This window comes from Taudactylus pleione, unplaced genomic scaffold (assembly GCF_031769625.1).
Source record: "Taudactylus pleione unplaced genomic scaffold, aTauple2 ptg000370l, whole genome shotgun sequence".
In the NCBI taxonomy this organism is placed as follows: Eukaryota; Metazoa; Chordata; class Amphibia; order Anura; family Myobatrachidae; genus Taudactylus; species Taudactylus pleione.
In genome coordinates, this window is record NW_028284771.1 from 3514034 (window position 1) to 3527931 (window position 13898).

At 40.8% G+C, this 13898-nt stretch overlaps 1 protein-coding gene and 1 pseudogene across 2 annotated transcripts in view; both read right to left on the bottom strand.

The window, feature by feature from the left end:
- Positions 1–13898, bottom strand: part of LOC148508350 (uncharacterized) — a 161654-nt gene that overhangs the window by 45914 nt on the left and 101842 nt on the right. The gene's annotated exons all lie outside the window — the stretch shown is intronic.
- On the bottom strand, positions 2491–3594 carry LOC148508351 (lamina-associated polypeptide 2-like; annotated as a pseudogene).

Consider the following 13898-nt stretch of genomic DNA (forward strand, 5'->3'; position numbering starts at 1 on the left):
CCTATTTGCCTGTTTATGAGCTTACACAATTAGAAATATTCTGTGACTTTAAAACCTCCCGGAATAAAACACATACAGTAGCTATTGTGGAAACTGGTACTAGCAGTGCATTGCTATGTTGCAAAATTTTAAGTGACCGAAGTTCTTTATATACCAAGATTTGCTGACATTGTGTGCGCAAACGCTGCAGAATATGTGAGCACTGAATAAATAGTTGTTAATAAAATAAATAAATAGTTTATATAGCTCTCCAATGACGGTCCACTATGCACACTAAACTGTAAGAAAGGGAAGGAGACAGAAAAGATCAGCTAAGGTAAACACAAACAAAAACTTAAAAATGGCAAGGCTTAGAATGTGACTCAGGGATGGTGGAATAGGTGTAGGAAATAAAGGACCTCGTGACTCTCCAACCTTGGAATATGCCTGGTCAAAGTACAATTTGCAGGAAGGGGAAAAAATGTAAAGAAGCATACTGTGCAGAAGTGTATCGCCACACCAAGTGTTGAAATATGGACTGCTCTACTGTGCTACCTATATGATGCTCCTTTAGGGATGCATCTGCCTTTACCAAGATGGCCACCGTTTGGTCTTTTGCACGTGTGCGGCACCATTTTTTCACTATGTAAGAGTGCCACAGTGGGATACAGACTTTCCACTTACCTCCTGAGAGACCATGCAATATCCCCAGATGTATGTGGGTTGCGGTGCATATACATATGCACCGCTACCCACATACATCACCGGCTGGTGTCTTGTATGTTCTGCTCAAACTACGCACCATCTAGAAATCGTAGAGCTTTTGCAGACAATCCTTTGTGCCTAAGTAGTTCCTGGTCAACTTCCACACCATCAAAGATTTTGAAGATTCAGATAGCACAACAGACCCTGATGCAACAGCCCTGGTGTGATCAGCAAAGTCCATGGATCTTTTACCACCATTCTCACTACCATACATTCTTCTTCACCAGTAAGGAAGGACTATTATTACTTCTACTCGTTTTTCTCTGATCTTTTTTAGTATACGAGGAATCATTGGAAATGGTTCGAACACATATCCCAGTTTGAAATTCCATGGTAGGGAAAAAGTGTCCACTACGCTTGTTCGTGGCAGATGGTATTTGGAAAAAAAAAAGAGTGATACCTTAGTATTCTGTTGATGACCAGACATTATCACTATATAAAACTTGCGCATCCAACTCCCACTCTCCTGGTAGTACTTTGTGTCTGTGGAGGAAATCTACAATAACATTGTCCTTCCCTGGCACATGAAGAGCCGACAAGAACTGGACGGTGGTCTTCTTCCCATTCCAGAATTCTTGACAATTCTTCAATTAGAACTCGACTCATGGTTCCACCTTGACGATTCATACAAGCCGCTACTGCTACATTGTCTGAAAATACATTTAGATGTTTTCCTTTAAATTGATCTTGGAAACCATTTATTGCATTCCAAACATCCCTCATTTCTCACTGATTCGAGGAAATCATCTTCTCCTGGACAATCCAGAATCCTTGTTGTGCTCCCCACTGGGTTTCTGACAATGATGTGGTTTTGAAGTTTAATTCTGTACTTATCCACCAGAAAAGAGAGTCTCCCATATCTTGATGTAGGCTTATCTGGTAAGTACCTGTTGTGCCAAAGTAGGTTCCACTGTAACATCCTCATTCTCCACCTTGCCCAAGGCATTATATTTATGGTAGATTACATTATTCCAATAGACATGACCCTAGATGTAATGGTATTTGTCACACACCTGAAATAAGGAAGCCAGACTTTGAATCTTTGCACATCTTTCTTCTGACAGTGTGATAGTGTATTTTCGAGTGTCTACCTGCACTCTCAGGAATTGTATTTGCTGTACTGGAGTTAACTGACTATTTTCACAGTTTATTCCCCAAACGTGACACTGAAGGAATTCTATTGTTCTGTCTACAGCCTCTCTTACCATTTCTCTTGAGCTTCTGGCAGCTAGCAGATCGTCTAGATATGGCCAGACTGCTATTCCGTGTTTTCTGAAATAAGATATTCTTTGCATACCGGAACGTGGAAATAGGCATCCTTTAGATCTATTGATGCCAGAAGTCTTGTCTTATGCCTGTCAGAATGGATTTCAGGGTTTCCATATGAAATTTATTTACCTTCACAAATTGGTTCAATTGTCTGAGGTCCAGGAATTGTTCAAAATCCCCCTATAGATTTTTCTACCAGAAATATTGGAAAATTTAAACCTTTCCTTTCTTCTGGCGGCGGGACAATTTCTACGGCTTTTGAGCTGATCTATTTCTCCAGGCTGTTTTCTAGAGCTCAGACTTCCAAAGTTACCACTAGAATTCTTGACTCCACAAAAGAGGGTTTCTAAAAATTCTATCCTGTACCGTTGAGACACCCCTTCCAGAACCCAATTGTCTTGAATAGACTCTTTCCATTGTCTGGCAAATTCCAGAAGTCTGCCCCCTACTGGTACTTGTGCAGGGATCCTGTAGTTGTTATTGTCTCCAATTGCCCCCCCTGTAGGATTGGCGAAAGGACTCTCTTGTCGTTCCTGAGGAGTATCTGCCAATGTATTGCCGCTCAGCTTTAGAACTTCTGGCTTCTTTATACTATTGTTTAGAAGATGACATAGGGTACCTGTTTCGTCTATCCTGAGGCAATTTTACAGATTTACCTCCTGTCATTTTGAGATATAATTGCTTCCGATTTATGACCAAAGAACAGGGAACCTTTAAATGGCAAAGAGACTAACCTATTTTTTGAATGCATATCAGCTGTCCAGAAACGCAGCCATAGAGCTCTTCTTGACACTACTTCTATAGTCATAGATTTTGCAGACAACTCTAGCCCATAAAGCGAGGCTTTCCACAGATATTCTATAACTTTATTCATAATAGAGAGACTTCTCTGAAAATAATTTCTTGACATTTTCTCTTCCAAGTCTGTGTGCATAACAAACGCCCAGAGCCTCAAAGTTCTGGGTACTGAAGCTATAGCCACACCAGATTTCAAAGAAACAGCTGCAGAGCTATCCAACTTCTTTAAGGAATTTTCAATCCTTTTATCCATACTATCTCTTAATACAGCTCCATCATCAAGAAGGATGGTAGTTTTAGAAACAACTTCTGCAACTGCTGCATCAACTTTAGGGATAGTACACCAAGTTAAGAACTGTTCATCATTAACAGGATACATAGACCAATTGTCTTGATAGTACCTAGACATTTATCAACATTTTGCCATTCTTTATACATAATTGCTTTCATTGCTTTATGCACTGAAAAATACTGGCTTTTTTTAGACCTGTCTTCAAATAGTAAATACTGATCATCACCAGTTTCCACAGTTTCACTATAATTCATGGATTAATAAATATTCTTTAGTAGACTACCCACAAGATCCAAATTAAACATTCTATTATCGTCTTGAACTTCACCAGATTCCTCATTAGACATATATTCCACATCATGTTCAAGAGCAAATTCTGGTGTAACTAATTCACCATCAAATCCCAAACTAGTTTGAGAATTAAATATTTTAGATCCCTGCAACTCCAAAAAAGTTTCCATCGTAACAAAGGATTTCTTCATCCAATCCATTAACTCTTGCAGCTGTCTAGACTGACTATCAACACGTGTAGTTTCTTTCTGATAGTCATTACAAAACTTTGCATCCTGATTCCAAGAAAAGGGCTTATCACATGCAGTACATTTGGAAAAGTGTTTTTTTCTACAAATTCTCTTCTTAACTTTCAGAGCTGGAGACACACTGTAGAATAGAAATAGATAACTATAACAACCTAACACTTACATTTAAATAAAAGTGCCCTCTATGAGGATTTACCTCTTTTGGGCACATAGAAGATTTTGAGAAGGCTCTAGTAACAGCCAAGTCCTTGCAGTATGTGAAGGGCAAAGCAGCTCTATAACATGCGGTGTTAGGATCCATCTTTAAATGTCTCTGACATCTGACTCTGGGGCAGGTGCATGCAGAGAACGTCCCGCACAGAACCATGATGGGTCGTCCGCATCACTGGCACTACCGCCTGCTTTCAGCGCTCCCAGCCTTCTGCCTGCCATCTCTGGCAGTACCACCCGCTGTTCCCCAGTGGAGGGGGGGGAGGGAGCAGAGCAGCTGTCAGGACACTGAGAACAGCATTTGCTCCCCCCCGAGCCAGCAAACAGCACACATACCGGGAATAGAAGTGGGCACTTACTCACTGGGCCCATGAAATTTGGTGCTCACCAGCCTCTATGCAGGGAGCCACCCCATCCAGATGTGCAGTCGCTAAGAGGGAAAAAACTTCCTGTCTAGTACTAGGGGAATGGGATCTAAGTATTCAGAGTAATGGCTGCCACGAAGTAGGAAGAAGAAAATATGCTAATAGTTGAAAAGCTTACCCAGGCATAGGGATACCCACTGCTGCCTTCTCATCTGCGTCCTATGTTGCGTACCTACATAAACATCTGTAACGTCAACGCAGATCGGACAGCCATGGCGGCAGGTCTGACCTGTCTCAAATACTGCAGCTCTCCTCGCACGCAGGGAGGTCTCATGCTGCGAAAAGCAATCGCAATGGCTAAATTATGCATGACCATGGAATGACATTTAAACGGTCAGACACGCCTGCATTCACTTAACCACTCCCCTGTTACCTACCCCAAACGCTGTCCATGACATTCACTTTGCGAAAGATTCCTACGTGCATACGTAATCGTAAAGCGATCATGACATGTGCGCAGTGCGACTTATACACATGTACAATGGCAAATACCTGTTGTGCAACGTAAAATGCACAATTGCGTCCGATGCTGAATCAGGCCTCATGTCATTACCAGTTTCCAAATCACTTACATATCCTTGTCTGTCTAAGACCATAGCTGACATTCCAAAACTTACTGGTAAACGGATTTGGCACATGCTAAACACAACACAATTTGAGACTTCTTTAATTTATAATAAAATCTTATGCGGCCACCCCTTACCTAGATAAAGGAAGACATTTGGCAAATATACCAAAAATAAAACATGGAGCATACTGATTATCAAGCATTTATAAATAACGAAGTTCATTTTGCAGCCATTTGATCGCCTTGGCCGACACATCTAATTAATTTTCCCTGTTATCACTTAAATTGTGACGCGAAAAGGACTTATTCCTTAGAACTGCTTCTCACCACTAAACTCTTGTATTCTGAAATTATGATTGTACACTTTGGGCCGTATTCAATTAGAGGCGAAAAGTCTGATTCCACGGAAAAGTATAGCGGATGACGTAATTTCGCCAGGCAGAAAGTTTCCGCCGTATTCAATTCCAAAGACTGTAATCAGCAGAAAAGTTTCGCTTATGAATAGCAAATGGAAAAAAGTGCAGAATTGCGGTTTTGGGGTGCAAACTTCGAGATAATCCCCCAAAGATAAACTGTGTCAAAAAAATAAAAAAAATACTTTAGAACACCCCAAAAAAAGTAGTTTCATTTTGGGGGCAAAAAAAAAATTAAAAGTTGGGGGACAAACTTAAAAACTAGCAAAATAGACTTCTGGGAGGTCCCCAAGTATGGGACAGGTGTTTTTTTTATTGCAGGTGCTTGCGGAAGGTGGATTTTTTATGTGATCTAAAACTTCAGGACTTTTCGCATGTTTCAGTTTTGCCGGGGGTCATTTTCGCGTCCTTTCTAATTGAATACGGTGAATAGCGGAAGAGCGCCCAATACTTTTCCGCATGCAAAACACGCAATGTAGGCGAAAAGTCCAGTATGTGAAAAAGTATCACGGGTGCAAAACTAATTGAATACGGCCCATGGTCTATTGATATGCAACCTTGTGCATTGGTGTCAACTTCGAGATGTTGGATTGCATTGCATCTTTCTCCCTACCTCCCTTTTCCTTCCTCCTGTAACCTTTTCCCTTTCTTCACAAAAACGTTGTTAAACAAGACCTTTATTTAAAAAAAAATAAAAAGTAAAGTGTGTACAAAAGTAGGGAGAAAAGACTGAAATATACAAGGTTGTATAGAAAGAGTTATGTAGCAGGAAGTCCTACATAATAAGTTATGCTGTCCCTTTATAGATGACTGGTAAGGCCTCTCCTTGACTACTCACAATTCTGGAGGTTCTCTCTCTAAAACGACAGAAGGGCTACACATATAGTACATGAGTTAGAAAACAAAACATATCAGGAAAGAAAGCGTAACATACACTTTATAGGAAAGAAGGAACACAGGTGATATAGTAGTTAAGTTACAGGTATTGACTGAAGGGTTGGGTATGAGATACCGGCGCTCGGGATCCCGGAGGTTAGAATCCAGATGCCAGCATGCCGACAGGGTTATGATACCGATACCTGTCGTAAGTATCCCAACTCTACCCCTCCCCCCTAGTTCCTAAACTTAATCCTCCTCCCCCCCTAGTGCCTAACCCTCCCCCTAACCCCACTACTTACCGTCAGGATGCCAGTGGTCAGGATGCCAGCACCGGGATTCCGACTGGTGTTGGGATTCCAGCGCCAGGATCCCAACAGCCGGGATTAAAACTACATCCCTGACAGACTCCAGAAAGGAAGCATATATAAAGGCAAGGGGATTTCTAGAACAAGAGGTCATAGTAGTCTGAAACTGGAAGGAGGAAGACTGAAAGGTAACATAAGGAAGCATTACTTTATAGGAGGATAGATGCATGGGACAACTTCATAGCAGAGGTGGTGGGCTATCATACTATTAAATAATAATAATAGAAAAGTATAAAGCTAATGTTAGCATTTGCAACTACAGTAAACTTCTCAAACTCCCACCTCACTAAATAAATAAATAAAATTCAAAACAGAAAACCAAGAAATGTAAAAAAATAAATTACATATTGTAGGCAGGCTGGGTGAACAAATAGGAGGCGATTCAATTGTTTTTTAGATGCGGTAGTTAATAGGCACCCAATGTAGGGTTTCAATTGTTTGTGGCTCCCATTAATTGTCAAGGCCAACAAGACCAGCTAAGTCCTTCTATAAAGTCCTGCTTAGGGTGTGCAAACAGCAGTTAGAATGCCCAAACCATGGACTTATCGCACATTTCTGCTCGCCACCAGGGTGCAAGCAAAAAATACAGAACCACCCCCCCCCCAGCCATAATGTTTTCCCCACCAAATCCTATGTTTTCTGCACAGAGAAAGCGAGAAATGAAGTGACCAGGTGGAAAAGAGTTATTCTAATTAGCATTCTGTTTAAATTGTACGAGATAAGATAGGACGTTAGTTACTCCTGTTACATTTATTTAAGTGCTTTAGGCTGTTCTTTTAAAAACAATCTTAGCCAAATCTTTGAAATATGTTTTTACAGTGATATCAATGGCATTTGGAATTACAATACACTGATGCCAGGGGGCCAAATCTTCAGGACAGTTAGGTTTTCGCAGGACCTTTCTGGTGGCTGGTATTTGTTAAAAAAGGGGCACAAAGTAACCGCAATTTACAGACATATGTAATAAATAGACCCCTATGTCTGACACTCACTGAACAGTAGCATTACATTATTACATGTTAATTACAGATGTGTCCTCACACATCGAGCCTTAATACGCCACGTGATGTAGATGCCTAACAGGTGAGCCTACAGGTTCCAGGCAACTCTGCTAGCGCCGTGCGCCTTTTTTGCATCGTTTTTTTTAATTAGTATTAGTCGCAATGCATTGTACTAGTACTCACTAGGAGACTGTACTGATTAAATTGATAAATGCGAAACTTGTATATCTGTGTGTGACTGAGTCTGTATACGAAGTACAACAGAACTTGGCATGGAAAAGAGTCACGGCCGCTGCATCGTCGCACTTCGTACATAGATTTAGAGACTCGGTCGCACACAGATGTACACGGTGACTAAGATGCATTTTGGCAAAAAAGATGTTTTGCGCTAGCAAAATAGCACGGAACCTGGAGCGCCGAGAGGTGGATGTTTGGCACAACTGCAGCAATGATGTATGAGGACACATCTGTAGATACAACAAGCACTGCTTAATAAACAAAGATCAACATAAATATCTATACAAGGGCTGGCCAGAAGGTGAAATTTCTCGTTTAACAAGTATTCATAGAAACTTTTACATTTTATATGGTATTTTTCTAAACAAGGACTAACAGTCAAGTTAAAGAAAAATAATCCTTGTAATATATGCAAAATAAAAAAACATATTTTAAGCATGTAACGAGAAATATAAAGTGTGATTATGAAAGGCAGACTCTAGGACACCTGCACAGGCTGTCACCTGGCTGCTGACCTGCTTGGAGCAATCACAGAATCCCTCACACTCCAGGCGCTCACAAGATCCTCTTTCAAAACCATCTGTAGGTAACGTGAAAAGGGCATAATCTAACGAAGTATTAAAAACCACCCAAATGGGACTTTTAGCCTTTGATATCAATGTGCAAACATATTTCAAAGATTTGGCTAAGATTGATTGTTTTTAAAAGAACGGCCTAAAGCACAAAAATAAATGTGAACATTGGAAACAAGAGGACATTGATACACTAACAAAGACATCCCATTGTTTTTGTCTGATGCTTATTTTCTTAACACCGACTGGGACAGTCATGAATTGGACAAAAGGTCACAAATCTGACATATCTAAAACATATATAATATCAATATTTTTTTAAGCTGCCAATAGCAAATACACACAAATGGTGTAAAGTTATGTAACACATGTACTGATCCCAACAAACTTTCTTTTTTTTTTTTTTTTTTTAGTAAACTCTTTTTATTGAGCAAATCCCAGAGAAAACAGTACATTCCAATAATCAAAAATAAGGATTAACACATAACATACTTTTATAATGGGAACTGTACTATTTCAGAATAATAATATGATATAATAGAAGATTTTCTCATTATAAGAAAAGAAGGAATATAGAAGCAAGAGAAAAATCTTGCAGCAACGGTGTGGCAATCCGTTTAAAAAATAGAGAAAAAATAAAGAGGAAAAAGGAAAAGAAAGACTTTAGGAAAGACAAAGGAGAATAAAAGTAGAAAAGAATGGGTGGACTCCATATAGGATCACTTTCTTTCAAACTAAACATAATAGAGAAAAAATATACAAGGAAAAATTAATTGTTAAATGGAGAGGAAACATTTTGGTATGTCAGCCAAGGGGACCATATTTTATCAAAGGTTTTGGATGTATTACATAATAAAGCTGTCATATATTCCATCTTGTATATATACCAGATACGTGATAATATTGCCTGCATCGGAGAGGGATGAAGGTTTTTCCAATCCGCTGCAATTTGGCAGGTCATAGCAGACACTATATGTCGGAATAACCTATTCTGAAATAGGTGCGAGAGGAGAGCGAGAACCTCCTGCCATATACTAGTTAGTTTGGGACAAGTCCACCAGATATGCAAAAAACTGCCCTCTCCACCGCAACCTCTATCTGAAGCATCGGGAAACATTACTTGTAGCCGCGATGGTACATAATACCATCGGTATAGCAATTTATCAACATTTTCCTTAATTTTAACGCAAATAGAGCTGGTGGCAGCATTGTCCCATATCTCCGTCCAATCCTCAGCATCTATAGAGTGTCCCAAATCTCGTTCCCACGCTAACTCATGAGGGTCTCGATTGGAGCTTACTTCTTCCCCTAGTAAGGAATAAATAGTAGAAATAAGAACCCTAGTGGAGGATCTTCTCCAACATAAAGACTCAAAAGAAGTCAAAGGTCTGCTAATCAGAATCGAGCTAATTTTGGAGTGGAAATGTCTAATTTGTAGGAACCGGAAAAAATCTTTGGATGGAACTGCCACTCTATCCCGGAAGTCAGAAAATTGTGGGAAATTAGTATCTATAGTGATATCATTTACATAATAGATATTGCTCAATGACCAGGAAGTAAAAGATGACTTGCATAAACCAGGGGGAAAAGATGGATTATGAAGTAGTGGTATCAAAGGGGACGGGGCTGGAGCCAACTTAAAACATCTATTGTTTAAATCCCAAATTGCTAAAGAACGGGAAATTACAGGGTGAGAAGAAACTGTCCGGGGACGATGAATCTTAGGTATCCACAAGAGGGAGGATACAGTAGCCAGTCCCAGCTCCACGGCCTCGATAGCCACCCAGACCTTCCCCGCACCGAAGTTACACCACTGAGCACAATGAGAGAGCTGCGCAGCATAATAATATTTTTTAAAATCAGGAATACCCAAACCCCCACCCCTGGAAGGCCGCTGAAGCAACTTTAGTCTGATCCGCGGGCGTTTCTGGTTCCATATGAAATATGAGGTTTGGTACTGAAGGAATTTGAACACGTATGGAGGAATGTAGATCGGAAGGATCTGAAATAGATACAAGAGCCGAGGGAGAACGCTCATCTTAACTGAATGTATTCTACCTATCCAAGAAATAAAATAATTGGACCAGTCACACAAATCAGACTTAATACAATCTAGAAGGCGGGGAAAATTTGCCTGAAACAGCTGATGATGATGATGAGTTAAGAAAACACCAAGATATTTAATCTTTTTTTTATGCCAGGTACAAGGGAGCATGGCCTCTAGTGTTTGCTTTAGGGTAGCAGGGATATAGAGATCAAGAACTTCAGTCTTGGTAACATTAATTTTATAACCCGAGTGTTGGGAATATGAATTTATTTCCTCTAAAAGTGAATTTAGGGATCGAGCTGGGTCAGTGAGAGAGACTAAAATATCATCGGCATATAATGCGATTTTATATTCCGAGGGGCCAGTGGATACTCCCGAGATAGCTCTATTAGAACGGATCTTTGCCGCCAGGGGTTCCATAATAAGAGCAAATATTAAGGGAGAGAGGGGACAACCCTGCCGAGTACCGTTAGTTATCCCAAAACTAGAGGAGTAGACACCATTAACCGAAACTCGTGCTGTGGGGGAACGGTAAAGTGCCACAATGCCATCTAAAAATTTGCCTGAAAATCCCATTTTGTCTAGAAAAGCGAATATGAAGGGCCAGGAAATGCATTCGAAGGCCTTCACCGCGTTTAGAGCTAAAATCAGAGAAGGAAGTTTCCTTTTATGAATAGAATGTATCAGATCAATGGCCCGTCTGGTGTTGTCCGATGCCTGACGTCCAGATATAAACCCGACCTGATCCGGATGTATCAAATAAGAAAGCAAAGGAGCTAACTGAGTCGCTAAGATTTTAGCATAAATTTTCAGGTCGACGTTTAATAATGAAATCGGTCTATAGTTAATACAATGAGTAGGATCACGATCAGGTTTAGGGATCACTACAATGTCGGCCCGAGTTGTATCAGGAGCAAAAGAAGCGCCCTCCAAAATATCATTAAATAGAGATGTAAGATGTGGGGCAAGTTCCTTTGTAAACAGTTTATAATATTAGGCTGTAAACCCATCAGGGCCTGGGGCGGCAGAGGAACGCATTGATCTAATAGCAGCTATTGTCTCTTCATCTGAAATACGGTCATTGAGAGTAGATACTTGGGATTCTGAGAGCATGGGAAGGAAAGTAGAGGACAAATATGAGCGCACCCCCTCGGCTCCAGCAGAAGTGGGATAAGAAGAATCTGATAAGTTATAAAGGGAACTATAAAAGGTCCGAAATTGCTCAGCCATAACCTCAGGATCATAGGTTAGAGAACCAGAAGACGGAGAGTGTAATTTGTTTATCGCACCTAATGCTTGTCTGCGACGCAGTTTATTGGCTAATAAAGAATCAATTTTGTCAGATTTATCATAAAAGCGTTGACAAAGTTTTTGCAAGATAAGCGCAGCGCGATGAGACAGAAGGGCATTAAGCTGACCTCGTAGTTTCTCAATTTGGGTTAGCACGGAGGCGCTAGGGGATGTTTTATGTTGAATCAATAGTACTGAAATTTGTGACTCAAGGGAATGAATTTCTTGTGCAGCCGCTTTCCAAACCGCTGAGGTTTTAGAAATAAGAAAACCCCGTATAGTAGCCTTATGGGCTTCCCAGAGGATACTAGAGGAAATATCAGGAGAGGTATTCTCCTCAAAATAGCGGGTCATCGCCAATTTTATTTCTAGCAGAGCGGGGGGATGTTGTAAAAGGGAGTCATCAAGACGCCAGTTACGCTTCCTACGAGGAGAGCGATGTACATCTAAAAGAATATAGACACCTGCATGGTCTGTCCATGTAAAGGGGGAAATACCAGCTGTGAGGATGTTTAAGACGCCAGGTATCACTAAGGCCATAATGTTTAAGGGAAGCCAGGAGAGTACGAGAAGCTCTAGGAAGAGACATCCCCGAGGAGTTTGAAGGTGGGTTCGATCTGTCTAACAGGGGGTCAATAATGGTATTAAAATCCCCACACAGAATAATATGGCCCTGCGCAACTCTGCTAATACGCCTGAACAGAGAATCAAAGAATTGGGGCTGGTCTTGATTAGGAGCGTACACTGACACCAGAGTGAAAATCTCAGTACTGAGAGTACTGATCACTATAAGAAATCTACCCTCTGGGTCTGTCACAGTTTTAATGTGGACAAAAGGGATATTACGCCTAATTAAAATGGCTACCCCACGTTTTTTACAATTCGCTGAAGCAAAGAAGGTCTGGGCAAACCACCTACCTCGGAGCTGAGAATGCGGGCCCGTAAGATGCGTCTCTTGTAGAAATGCAACATCGGCTTTCTCCCTCCTACAAGCCCCCAAGAGAACAGTACGTTTCTTAGGAGAATTAAGACCATTTACATTAATTGATAGAAATTTAAGAGACATGGAAAATATATTAAGAGGTGCTACAGACATAACACACAGATATAAGTCAAAAATTTGGCCCAAATAGAGCCACCCTTAGGGACAGAAAGAAAAAAAAAGGGGAAAAAAAAACAGAAGAGAGCCACAGAGAAAGAAAGGCACACAAAAAAAAAAAGAGAGAAACAGAGAACCCATTTGGGTAACAACCCTGGTAAATTGGGTCCCAATCAAGGACCGCAATACTATCAATCAACATAACATTAATCAAAAATATTAAAGGGAGCATGGGGGGTAGTGAAAGGACCGTCCAATAGAATCACTACTGCCTGGACCCTTAAATATAAGATCGGCTAAAACCAAATCAAACAAAAATCCCTGTAATACAGGGATCATAAACCTGTGTCAATATATAGAAACAAAACAAAACAAAACAAAAAAAAAGGGGGGGGGGAGGGGGGGGAAGGAAAATGGGAAAGACAAGGGGAAAAGAGAAAAATTATCTAAACATCGTGATATTCATAAAAATAATAACTATGTATGTCGCAGAGAACCAAGAGGGGAGGACTGTTCCTCCTAGCAAAATTCAAAAAGAACATTGTAGGGAGCTTAAACCCTATTATAAAGAGATTATACACCAGGGAGTGACCGAACAGTTCAAGTGGGGTCACAGTCCTTAGCACGGTGACGGGAGACCCTGGTCCAGTCCGGTGAAGGAGCTTGGGAGCGTTGAGGTTTGGGAAAGGCTGCAGCAGTCACCGGATCAGAAGTCGGCGTCGGAAGAAGATTAAGCTTGGCTAATAAATCTTGACCTTGAGTGAGGGTCTTGACACTATGCACAGTGTTGTTTGCTGAAACCTGAAGCATAAAGGGGAATCCCCAGCGATATCGGATTTGATGCTGCCGTACAATCTTAGTGACTGGCTGAAGATCCCGCCGTTTCTGAATAGTAGAGGAAGCCAGGTCCTGGAAGATTTGTAACTGCATATCTTGGAAAGGAATCACTGGAGAGTCTCGAGTAGCTAACAAGATCCGTTCCTTTGAACGAAAATAGCGCAGGCGAACTATGACGTCTCTAGGAGGTTGAGTAGGAGAGGGCTTCGATCGGAGTGCTCTATGGGCTCTATCACATAAACAATCTTCATTTGTAAGGGCTGGAACTAAGTGTTGAAAAAAGTCTTTTAGAAATGACGGTAAGGAGGGACCA